Genomic DNA, 12,907 nt, shown 5'->3' with positions numbered 1-12,907 from the left:
TGTCGAGTGTCGTATTTGCGCTCATGAGGGTCACGGATGACTCGTGGTAAGAGGTGGAGCACAGCCGCGACTGGTCGCCAGCCAATCACAGGTACAAATTTGAGTAATTCCAATGTTTGAATTTGCAGAAGCTTCTTGATTTGTTTTAATCCGTGAATTCTAATTTAGGGATTAAATGCAGATCACATCCTGGACTGGTCCCCATCCAGATTTGTCCTCGTGCACTGTTTTCAGGTAATCCTTCTCATGACAATTGCTTCCTAATGTGTGGCCTGTATGATAACAGCAAAATAATATTGAACACTGGAAAAAAAAATGAGACTTTGAGGATGAAGGAAAATGGGTGGAGAACTTTCCCAGGATGTCATACAAACTATGTGTGGGGGGGCAAATTGCCCACCAGAGAGCAGCAAATATTAATATGCGGCCATCTTTACTACCAGGCAGACGTTAAGGTCTAATCTTTTGTCATTGAGTTTCTTATTGTAATGTTTTTTTTTTCATTTCACAAAGAAAAGCGCACTAATGTGCAAACATCCCGTTCGTTACGCTTTTACATAATTCATAGTAAATTGTAAAGCCTCCTTTCCAGGTTTTTGTAACCATGGCAACCAAGCAGCGATGTGACTGAATAGAAATATCGTCTGTGTGCACGCTTGTAATCGACACCGAAGATTAAAAAAACAAAACAGGGATCTTCGTTTGTGACCAAGTAATGATGCGGAAAATCATTTCAAATTAAGATGACATTATTATAATGGTAAAAACCGAAACAAATCAAGGCACCTTCAAATCAGACCTCGTAAATGTCAAAAAGCTTTTCAATCTGACTTGGCGCCGCTTCCATCTATCCAAAGGCAACGCATCCATCTCGGAAGAAAAAAAAAAATCCTGCTGACATTTTTGGCTCGAGGGCACCCGCAGACAAAAAAACAAGACCTTTTCAACAGCTCGGTGCATTCCACAGTGCAGAAAGAACTTCCTGGAAGGTTTTGTTCATTTTCAAGATGAAACGTCGTGGATTAAACTCGTGTTAAGCTGTCGCTGTTGCCGGGCGGAATGCAACAAATGATCGATAGGCAACAAATCAATTGGTCCTTTTTTTTTTTTTTTTTTTTTTTTAACCTTCAAGGCGCGGGCGAATCCATCAGCGCAAACTAAATACTGTGGAGACTTCCCGATGTGCAGTATGTGCACGTATTATCCTCTCCCTGGCCTCCTCTTAATGGATCATGTCGTCGTTTGAATTATTCATCCACGATGACATGTCAGTGATGTAAGCCAACGTGCACGGGTCATAAATAATCAGTGTGCCAAGGATTCCCAGGACACCAAACGGGCCGTTGACCTGAAATCCCCCCTGAAGTCTCGCCGGGAGTTCCGCTAACACCCCAGGCTAAATTTAGCTCCTCCTTGATTTTGATGCCTCAATGGAGATGAATCCGCTCCCCTCGTACTTCCTTGACACCAATTACGGGATAGGCCTCTGGCTCGCCTGACCTTTGACGAAGGTCACGTGTCCTCAAAAGTGGACTTTTTCCATCCACAAGCTGACGCTCCCGGTCTCTCCCAAATAGATCGATGTGACAAGATGGAGCGTCAGCGGCCCGGCGGGCCTCGCCTCAGCACTTTGCCCGAGGGCGAGGAGTCACTCCGATGAGCTCCTTATCGATCAGTGCGAGAGGACGCTATTTGACCGCCGAAGAAGGAAAAAGAATAGATGCAGGAAAACAGCAAGTTGCCAACGCGAGGACCTCGGACGCAACGCAAAGTCACGCTCCGAGAGAACCGTGTTGAGGAACATGTTTCTAAAAATAGGCGTCAGATTTTGCATGGAGGCTCAAGAAGAGGCAGGAGAATCTTTGATGGGGTTTGCATTTTTTAACACCGCCGCAGCATGCAGAATGCATGCCAAAGCTTTTAGCATGCTGCTGTTTAAATTTGCTTTTATGTCACCGAGGCAGCAGGCTGCATACATAAAGTATGTGGGCATAAGTATTGGGACACCGCTCGGAATCAAAAGTCAACCAGAAGAGGTCGAGTCAATAAGGCAGGAAAAGAAAAAAAAAATTGCAAGGCAGAGGAATGTAAACTGATGGTGATTAACACTGACAGCAACATATTTAGGACTTTTTTTTTTCTTTTCTTGTCATTGAAGTTGTGCCCAGCCATCGAAACAGTCACATTTAATTTAGACTTCCGGTGGTTGATATTCTCCACACGAAATGGTCATCAAACGCGATCATTCGTGCGTCTCCCGGCAATTCACAGGGCCTCCGTTGTCCATCTCAAATCTTCTAATCTGTCGGCCTTCAACGGAAATGTCAGCTTTTGTGTTTTCTTGCGCTTGGAGAGGAGATTGGCTCAAGTTTCTTCCGACTGACTTGGAGACTTTGATAAAGCTTACGGCGGGCATCCTGCCTTATATCTCTTCCGGCAACCAGACAACCTTTATCACTCTTTACCTTTAAATGAATGTTAAGGAAACGTTAAAGTTGATATTTTTTCTCTCCCGCCTCCAGATAGCCTCTAGGGAAAAAAAAAAAAATCGATAGTGCAGACTTGGCTGATGAAAGCTAGTTTCAAAATTCCCTGGAGTAATTTAACTACAAAGCTAAAGCTACGAGAGAATGTCCACACGCAAAAGGCCTTTGGGAACTCCAGCGGGCATCGTTGCGGCTTTTCATTTGGCTCGGCTACAGAAAGAAAAATAACTCCAGAACCAGAAGGCGTTTTTATGCAAAACCATCCCTGGGTGTTTTTTAAAAAATGGCCATCTGCTGAGTAAAAGCCTTGCTCATTTTTTTTTTTTACACATTTAATCTCAAATCCTGGACAGGCATTTTTACAAGTGCCAAATTAGTCCCTATAAATTAAAAACGTGTTCACATATTTTTTTTTCTCGACAATTTAGGGCAATATATTAAAAAAAAAAAAGCCAACCTGTGACTTAAATGGTCATTAAATTATCATAGCAGTAATTTGTTGAATTTAAATATAAATGATTCATCAGAAAAAGGTTCAACAAAGTTTCTCACAAGTAATTTGATTTCTCGCATAATTTCTAGTTAATTTTTTTGGGGAAGATATAGAAGTTTGATGTTCATCTGTTTTCTCCAGGGGGAGCTGGAGAAGTTATTGAGAAGCCGGTACAGATCGCCAATCTCGTCATATTTGGAACGTTGTCGCTCACATTCACACAAACTGACTCAAATCAGGTGAGAAAATATTTTTAAAAAATGTTGAATTTATTGTCAAAAATTAACAATTTTACTGAAGTAGTTTACTATGAGTATAAAATTAATTTTGTCATTTTCCCCCTGCTTTCAACATTCTAAAAAACCCCAGACTTGATTGAATTTTTCTTTTAATTAAGCAAAGGCAATTAAAAAAAAAAAGACAAATTAAAAATCAGATTTTATTTTAAGGCCTAGCCGTACTTTTAATTATTCATGAAGAAACTTTATTAAATTGATTATCATGTGTGCTTAATTAAAGATGTTGCCAGAAGAGAAAAGAAATAGACAAAAATAATCCAACCCTCCGGAATAAAGCAAGTGATTTGCCTTTCCAACCAATCACATCAGATTTGCGCACCGACGAAGGCTCGTTACAACACGCCGCACGTTCGCAAAGTGAATTCCCTTTCATGTGCTTCGCCTCGGCGATGAAAGTTGACGGGAGGCGCAGTCATACACGAGCGACGTGCCTCACTCAAACTTGTTAGTCCGTCCGATCCTTTCAGTCGAACTAGGATCGCCAAGGTGCTTTGAAAATTCACACAAACGTTTCAACTTGCCTGCACAAAAAATGTCGACTTTAAACGGCCTTTGCCGTTAGCCGCTAGCAGGCTAATGATACACACAGCTGCCAATAAATAATAAATGAGCCCAGCAGTGGCGGCCTAGCTCAATGAAGGCACACTTAACCCATGGTATCGTGTAAGCCGGCGGAGGAAGAGATCAATCCTTGTCGAGTTAATGGAGGTCATGTAAACATTGTTACTGATGGACCCTCGCTCACTCACTCACTGACTCATTTGCTTCCTTCGCAGGATGACATGAGGCCAACGCCGGATAAGACGTCAATGCATTCAGGTACAATCTCAGAATCACATTCTTGGCGGGACATAGCAGCTAGCCAATACGAGCGTATCAGAAAATTGTAAACAGTGAGACATTTTGTCTTGGATTAATTAAATAATTTGTCATTTTGAAGAGTATAATTGTGGAAAAATAATGCAAGGGACTCCTGATAATGGCCACCCTTGTCTTACATAGGGGGGGCAGAGCCCCGTCTGCTGTCACTGCTTGCTACGGCCCTGTCGAGCATGGCTAGCGTGTAAACACATCTCTTGTGAAGTTGAGTAGAAACATTTGCGATGATCTGTGCTGTGAACGTATTCATTTATTCATCCAAGTGAAGCTCATCGCACGGCAGCGCTTCGCCGTCTGATGCGGTCTCACTTCTGATTTCTCTCTCTTGACGTTTGCGTGCGGGACTCGTCCAACATTCATATCGGTGTACGCTTACTCCTAATATCGGAATAAGCGCGGGGATTAGCCAAGTGTCATTAAAGCAATCGCGAAGCCGCCTCGTTGTCTGGTCGCCGTCGTGCAAAGCCATGCATCACTGTAGTCATTAGCCGCCGGCTGTAATTGATGAATCGCAAGCGTCTCGACCGGCCTTAATGAGCATGCGGATTTTAATTAAGTGCAAATCCAGCGCCCGCCCACGTTGCATTTGTCTCAATAACATCTCGGACTCATAAGTATCGTGTGTGGAGTCAACTCAATTCAAGCAGCAGTTTGGAAGTGAGCAAAGCTCCCCCCCCCCCAAAAAGAGAATTTGAGGAGAATATTTTCCGGGATTATTCGCTCAAGTCTTCATCATTTGGAACAACAATGGATTGTGACAGCTCGCTAATCTAGACGACTTGTTTGGGTCTGATTTATTTATTTATTCAACCCCCCCCCCCATCTTTTTCGGAGCTTTATCGTGTTTACCCACGCCGATGCAAAACGAGCGTAGCGCCTGCCAAAGTCCCACAATTCATCGAGCCGTCTGCGCGCTTGTTGACACGCCAAGAAATCATTTCCTGATATTTTTCTTTCTCTCCCGAGCAGAAGATTGCGGCCCAGCTCTGCGTTTCTGTGGCAACGTGTTTGTGTTGGACACAAAGACGGATTTTTATTTTGTCTTTTTTTTTCTTTCTTTCTTAACGCATGCATATTTGCACATCTACCTGTCGTCGCCATTCCTCATTCATGGAAAGAAGAAACTCGTGATCACATTTTTCTCTATTTTTCCATTCTTTACTAATCATCACTAAAACTCGTGTCCGAATATGGTCGAGCATTTGCATATGCTAATGAGGAGCAGCTGCCACCTGCTCTCGGCCAGGTAGAAGACTCCAACTTTCTTGCATAAATACATGGCGCGCTCAACTTTTAAGAGTCGCTGACGGAAATGAAATGAAATATTCATATCGGGGCAACATGTGACTTCCAGTCCGCCTCTTTGGACCTCCGACCCCTCGCGTCCTTCTAATTCGTCCGCAAAAGTACTTTGACTGCGCTCGTGAATAATGAACGAGCAAGGGGGGCGAGGGGGTCACGCGGGTTGCCGCAAAGCCGCTCGGCTTCTTCCCGACGTTTGCTTCAACCAAGTTGCAGAGGCGAGCATTTTTTTTTTCCAATATAATGCCCGCTTGGGCATATAAGTCATAATGGAAACATGGTCTTTGTTTCGTTCCAATTTTTCAACAGGCCCTCTCTTGGCAGGGAACCCCATCACCATGGTTACGTGTTTCCGGCGTGAGTTGGGGGGTGGAGGCGTGATAAACCAGAACGCAGCCGAGCCGTTTTTGCGTGTCTGAGCACGACGACTCAAGGCAGGCGTCGTTTCTTCCCGCTGAGCTGACCTTCTCCCCGCTGTGTTGGGATCCCGTCGATGCGGCGGAGGTCCTGTCGCAAAAGTGTCGCCTTCGCTCAGGACAAACAGGCGGCTTTTACACGTTTATCCCAACGAGGGCCAAATTGCCTCGGATGGTTGCCGAACGCGAAGCGGAGAGTGTCGATAATGACGCGTCGCGCTCGCCGCCATTAACCAGAGACTTCAGACTTTGCGTATCCATCAGCGGAGATTTGCAGGCCTCATCATCCCCCCCGCCGCCTTTTCCAAAGCAGGGCAAATCAGTCTGCGGGGCCACCGAGCAGCGCCTGTAATAAGATTGGAGACGTCGAAGTGTCTCTCCTTTTGACGAGGGGAAATGGATCTGATGGAAATGAGCCCCTAAATGCAAATGTCCTGCTGCGATGATGAGCCCGGGCACAATAAGACGCCAGCGTGACAGAGACATGAGCCCTTCGCAATCAGTTTCATCTTTCTCAAAGTCATCACCCGGGTCTTTATTCGCTCCAAGTCCAAAAAGGGCAAAATTGTGGGAAAAAAAATTCACCATGATTCTAATTCAGTTTTTTTTTCCTGTTACCTAGGGCTTCTGCAGCTTTGCTGAAACTATGACGTAATATCTACATCTAGGAAAAGAAAACAAGTTGCCCAGATATTGTTTGCCAACAACTGGGCACGAGAATTGCAAAGACAAGCAACGTAATCTCAGGAGGAATTGGAAATGAAATCCAAACTTTTCTGCTTAACAGGTACGTCAAAAAATTTGTCATTTATTGTGCATTCCCCCAAAACTTCTTTGTCTTAGAAACATTGCATTATCAATCAACCAAAGCTAACGTTGGTTTGAAATGCTAAAGCTAGCTTAAAAATTGCTAGCACTGCTATTTTGTTGATTGTTTTGTCATCACACTTTAATCGAGTCTGAAAGTGAATATCGTACTTTGTTCAATGATGTCATGTCGTATAAGAGCAATTCAAAATTCTTCCACTAGATGACAAAAGATCAAATTCACCTTCTGCCGTTTATACAACCGAGCTTTGTGTGAAACGAAACTTTTTGGTGTATATACTTCATATTATTCGTTTTGTCTCCGTGCCTTCGACATGTCAGCTTCGACTTAATCACGGCGAGATTGGGAAGCGGCGAGATCCATTATGCAGAACCCCGGCCTCTCCGATATCAGCCATTTGTCAGATTAGCTCTGCCTCGTTTGGGACAAAAAGCCCGGGTCGCGCTGCAAACAAACTCCGAGCTAATTGGAAGCATTATCTGCGGCTGCTGCGTTCATATTCACATTTTGGGTCGTGCGGCGAGAGACGACGTACGGCAGCTGCGGTCAGATTTCTTTTTTGTTGTTGTTGTTCTTAGTGAAACGGCACGGAGGCCATGAGTGGTCAACCTTGCTGCATTTCAGGAAAGAAAACTATGATTTAATTGACAAAATAAAAAAAAAAAAGCATCACACAATACTTTTGAAAGCAGCTAACTGTTAGCATGTGCCGTCGGGGTTGTGCAAGCCGATTGATAAAGGAAAACATATGTCGGGACATTTAGATGAAAAAAGAAATTCAAGATGGCCGGTCTATAAAATGCGGAAGTGTGCGCCGTCCACACATCCATTATTCAACGCGTGTGTGAAACGTGTTCTGTACAAAGTGCTGTAAAATGGAACATTAGAGACGCTCCCCGCTTAACCTGCTTTGTATGCCGCGTTTCATTGTGCTCTGCCATGAACCCAGACCGCTTTTAAATTATACACACATTCCACAAACTATCTATTTTTAAAACCCATCATAGAGGGGGGAAAAAAAAATCATCACTGAAGAGAGCATCGAGCGAACATCTGTGATTTGAACGAGTGCAAAACATCTTGCCACATGACTCAAATATATTTTTGTGCGATTTCGCTCCTATTTCTCCGTAGGCTAGCAAAATTTACATAGCACGGTTATTATCCATCTGGCCGTCCCGGCGACTCATCAGACCGTCCTCCAGGCCAGATGTCCAGTCTCCCTCCGTTCACTCCCAAAAGCTGCAAAACCCGTTTAATCCCCATTAAAGTTTTCTTTTTCCAGACACTGCGTCCGATCGGGAAGCGAGAGCGAATGAGGTGGCCAATTAGCAGCGGACTCCCCGCCGCGCATCTGCCGGGTTATCGACGCACACGCCAGGGTCACGCTGAGTGCGGGCCGGAGGCTGACAGACGCTTACGTAAGCGCGGATCATTGATGCTCGCACCTGATCTCACGGCGTACCGACGTGCGGCGGCGCAGTAGTTCGGAATCCACTTTTGACTTGGGTCCATAAATATTTATGGCCTACCAGAAATAGTGTCACTCGGTAGGGGGAGGAGCGAAACATTTCTGCATCGGCTAAAATTGCAATTAACTTTATAGTGGAGGTTTTTGGTTTTAAATTATTCTCAGGCCTTCCTGTTAGAGTTTGCATGCATTGTCATTGTGCTTTTTGTGGGTTTTCCACCCACATTCCAAAGCATGCATCAGAGTTTAATTTAAGACTGCCTCCGCTAAGATGAAATAAACAGCCTGGAGGGCTTTTTTTTTTTTTTTTTTTTAGTCCAAAATTCGATCGAGTCGTTACAATTTGTTCTGGGGTATTGCTTGGCTTTTTTTCTTTGGACGTTTGTGAAGTTTATACTGTACTTTTTCTACTTGGGACGTGAAGATCCTGTAGAGGGCGCTAGATGGTTTTAGCCGGTACACGCACATGCAGGAGGGCGGAGCCAGCCAGCGCGTACACGAACCCCTCTGTGTCATCGTGTGCCCCTTACTGGCGTCGCAGGCAAGCCAGCGAGCAAAGCGGGCGACACGCCGGAAAAGCAGCAAAGTCGAGTGGCCCGCGCAGGAGCTCGTGTTTTTGTTTTTTTCCCCTCCCCTCCCCTCCCCAAGCCGCGCGTACGCGAGGACGCGGACCGGACACCGCCGAGCCAGGGGAGGGCGGGCGCGCGCACGCAGCCTAACCTACACTTGGACGTGGCCGTGCAGTCGTGCAGTGCAGTAGCCCCGCGAGCACCCGCGACGACTTGGCCCCCAACTCATTGCCCGCCGGAGGGAGCGGAGGTGCGGCGCCCTTCCGCGTCCCCCCCGGCCTGCGTCCATGCACCGCGCGGGTAAGTGGCGGCGTGCGCGTGGGTGTGCGTGAACGTGCGGCTTTGACAGATGAGCGGATCTTATCCCTCCTCCTCCCCCTTCCTCCCGCGCCCCCTAATGACGCGCGTGTGCACATTATAGGCGCTTTTTGCGCACGCGCGCGCAGAGATCGATGCGGATCACTTTGGCGTAATGAAGCGCCGATGTCCCTCGTTCGGCGTGATGAAATGCCACACTCGCATTTGGTTTCCGCGCGGGGGGCCTGCTCCCAATCGACTCGCGTGTCACCGCGCGATAGTTCACGCGCACTCGAGCTATCTTTGCAGCCTCCATTAGCGGCTCATCATCTGGCCACATGTTGGCCGCCTCAGCATTCCTCCGCTGAAGCAGCCATCAGGGTGGTCAGCTTCACTCCAGAGCCACACGGAGCACATCAGGAAAAAAAAAAAAAAAAAGTGTGGGGGTCTGCACGGCGCATGCGCCAACACCACACACCCCTTTTCGGAGCTCATCTGCATGCTCTTGAAGCGGAGCAGAAATGTTTGCATATTGCCAGCAGACAAGCGCAAGGATAAATGTTTCAGCATGTGCTGCAAATGTTCATCCACTAGTTAAGCGGTCTTGCATAGAGTTACGTATAAGCCCAGCGTAAATCCTTCAAACTTGTTCGTTTCTCATGTGTACGTTGAGGAACCCCTCGTGACCCCGGCCCGCGTCCTCTTTCCTCCCGTCCGGGCCTCCCGCCTGACCTTCATCTTACTTTCCCAACAGCCAGCACCCCATCAGGGCCTCTCACTTTCCTCTATGTGCCTTTCTTCCTGGCTTCCCCCCCCTTCTTCTTTCACCACCCCTCACCTTCCATCCCCCCCAGGTCCCCCTTGCCGGTCCAGCACCGCTCCAACGTTCCGAAACACGGAGCGCTCGCTTATGTAACCTTGACTTTCCGCTTTGGTCGGCCGCGTAATGATGTCAAAGGTGTCTCGCCGAAGCTACGCGGCATGCTGGGAAAGTGGGACGCCGACTCCCGACTCCCTTCCACCTGCCAGACTCGGCGGATTACCGTACGGCCCGATCGGACCTCGCCGAGCTCAGTCTCGGCATACGTGAGATCTCGTGTCCGTTGAATTATGCAAGATGGGGTTTTTAGATTTACTTGTCGGCATGCCCAAACGTCCGAGCGGGCTTGTTTACAGCCAGCGCGACCTGACTTGACTGCTGCTGGTCCCGGAGGAGGCGGGTAGCCTTTTCCCACATTGTGTTTGTTTTCCTCCGCCTAATTAGATTATAGCACCCATATGCTTGCTGGCTTTTGGGCGGCTTTATGGGATCCATTCAGTGCAGGAGAATGAGGCCAACAATGAAATGTCTTCTGATCGTCACGGGTGGGCGTGCCGGCCGCATCCGGGTTAATAGATCGGTCATCTTTGACATCAAGTCAATTTTTCGGGGTATCTGTACTTGACTTGATCATATAAAGATATTCTAAAAAATGTTTGCGACCAGCGTGGTTAAGATCTTCTGGTCTCAAAGTGAGGGAGGGAAGTAAGGGACCAAAGTGATTTTTCTTTCCTTACCTTTCTTCTCTGCGCGTTACTTCACAATGTTAGCAAACATTTGTTTTGATAGCGTAGCTAGCTCCTAAAAAAAACAGCTGACGTAAGTTTTTTCCTTCTCCGTCCAAGCACTACTTAATTTAATAAGAGGGAAACTATTTTTGGGGGGAATTTTTTTAGGGGGGCCGCATTGTATATTTTGTACTTCAGCACATTTGTGTACTTGAATCCCGACTTGCATGATGTTTTGCATGTGACCGAGCCAAAGCGCCCAGAGAGTATCGGCCTCTAAGTATCGGCCCTTTCATCCTCGCTAGCATATTTCATTTGCGTGCGCCCTGTCGGGAGCCGCAGCCCGATCTCGTTGATCGACCGATGTCATCGTTTGCCGCATCCTCCCGACGAGCTTTGCGACCGCATTTTTTTGACAATTCAACCTCGGCGGCTGTTTTTACTTAGCGACATGAAATAGTCTCGCACGTCTCGCACGAGTCCAACCACCAAAGAGTCTCAACAAGGAAGTCTTCCAATTTCCTTTTGAAGCAGCAATTATAGGCTTCTTCTTTTTTTATTCTCAGCAGTCCTTTGGATGTTTTTTTTTAATTGCCTCCTAAATTCATTTCAAGCTTAATTTGACCCAACATATTCGATTGTGGTGGAGAAATGAGGTCAAGTTGCAGCTCGGAGTTGCTGTGGTTGCATTCAGGGGTGCCGACGGCTGATAAGCACGGCCTCACGCGGCGCGAGACAAGAGCTTATCAGTCCGAGAGTCCTGCTGGCCCCGGGCGATGCTCATTTGTTGTTTTAATCGTGGCGTTGACACGCAGATGTTTGCTGCCGCTCCTCAGCCGACACGCGAGCGGCGGCGTGGCCGAGAAGGGGGGCTGGGGCGGGCGAAACTCTCGAAGAGATGCTTACCAAGGGGAGAGGCGCTCCGGCCGGTTCCCAGGATCGTAAATTTGTCATATGTCATAAACACTTGGCGTCGTGGCCAAGCAAAGAATTCTCTTCATGTGGGCGGAGATTCGAGTGGGAATAACGATTTGAGGCTCTGCGGAGCCCCCCGCCGCCACCGCAAAGCCCGCTCGCCCATTACAAAGCCTAATATAATGACACTTGAATTAATAGTTGTCATAAATGACCTTTTTTATGGCCCTCCTTTAGCCACTCCCCCCTCGCAGAGCTCCTTTTAGTCGATATTTAAAATTCAGACACTCGGGCGTGAAGGAGGCCACTTCAACGTTCAATTATCTTCTAACCGCCACGATTGAGATCCTTCACTATGAAATTGTCTGAAATGGGATTTTCCGATATTACCCCAAAAAAAAGACCCTTAATCGATCAATCGGCTGTTGAGAGCAATGCTCTCCGATTTGTCGATCGGTCCAACCAGCAGACTGGACAGTTACAGTTTCCCTTTTGTTAAATTACGTTAACAGATGCAGTCACGATAAAAATCCGAAACTTGCGTCCAGGGGGTCCCATGACAAGTCGTAACCTGAATTTTTGATTTTCGATTTCCTTAAACCTGCTGTTGCTTTGTCGACTGGAGATTTACTCAACAGTCGAGGAAAAAATTTTTTTTAAAAAATGCGACGCTAACTTTCACTGGTGAAGTAACTAACAAAGTCGCTTCTTTGAACGCTCGTCTCCTTTTATGGCTAAAATAATTTGTTGCCGCCGCAATTACGCGACGCCATCAAGCTAGATAAGCGAGGTAATAACGCAGATTGCTTTTTCATTCCAGTCATCCGTTAATAAGAAAAGCCAAAGCGCTTTTGCGGCGTCACGCTCCATTGTTGGCTGAAAAGGGGAATTTGTTTAACTGGAGGCGTGAAACAAGCAAATAATCCAAATAAAGACGGCACGCCTTGCTGCCCACCCAAGAGACGGGAAAAAAAACAACAATAATAATCAAATCCCGATTTTGGTGCACAGAGCCGACCGCCGCCCGCCGCCTTGCAATCATCCGTTTGCTAATCAAGCCTTCCAGACCCTGAAATTGCACTTTGCACGTAAACATGGAGGATTTTGACAATAATTAACACTCCAGATCGTGAGCTTGCCGCCATTTTTTAATCACCACCGAGTAGCGACGTAACACCGCTCGTGCCGAGAGATTTGCCGATCTGCTGGCTGCGTGTTTGTTGTCATAACGCCATCAAGGTGCTGTGCAAACTGAACGCTTAATTAAACGTGCCTTTGCTGTACTGTGGACCTTGAGTGTGTATGTGTGTGTGTGTGTGTGTAGCATGACTCATGTTTCCTCTCCACACACACTGTGAAACTTGATATCACTGTCAAGCTGCTCACTTTAGTCCCCCCAACTC

At 46.8% G+C, this 12,907-nt stretch overlaps 1 protein-coding gene across 4 annotated transcripts in view; it reads left to right on the top strand.

The window, feature by feature from the left end:
• The first annotated feature begins 8 nt into the window (after nt 1-8).
• LOC125991468 (thyroid hormone receptor alpha-B) overlaps nt 9-12,907 on the top strand; it is a 41,548-nt gene continuing 28,649 nt past the window's right edge. For 3 of the 4 annotated variants that reach the window (XM_049759397.2, XM_049759393.2, XM_049759396.2), the window contains exon 1: nt 8,659-9,044. The gene's annotated coding sequence lies outside the window, so the exon portion shown is untranslated. Of the gene's footprint in view, nt 92-168; nt 235-3,120; nt 3,219-4,054; nt 4,098-6,497; nt 6,663-8,658; nt 9,045-12,907 lie in introns of those variants that run through there. The other variant, XM_049759394.2, reaches the window with a different exon arrangement.

Source organism: Syngnathus scovelli, chromosome 21 (assembly GCF_024217435.2).
Source record: "Syngnathus scovelli strain Florida chromosome 21, RoL_Ssco_1.2, whole genome shotgun sequence".
Taxonomy (NCBI): domain Eukaryota; kingdom Metazoa; phylum Chordata; class Actinopteri; order Syngnathiformes; family Syngnathidae; genus Syngnathus; species Syngnathus scovelli.
The sequence above is the reverse complement of the archived record's forward strand: the minus strand, read 5'-3'. Positions and strand labels throughout refer to the sequence as shown.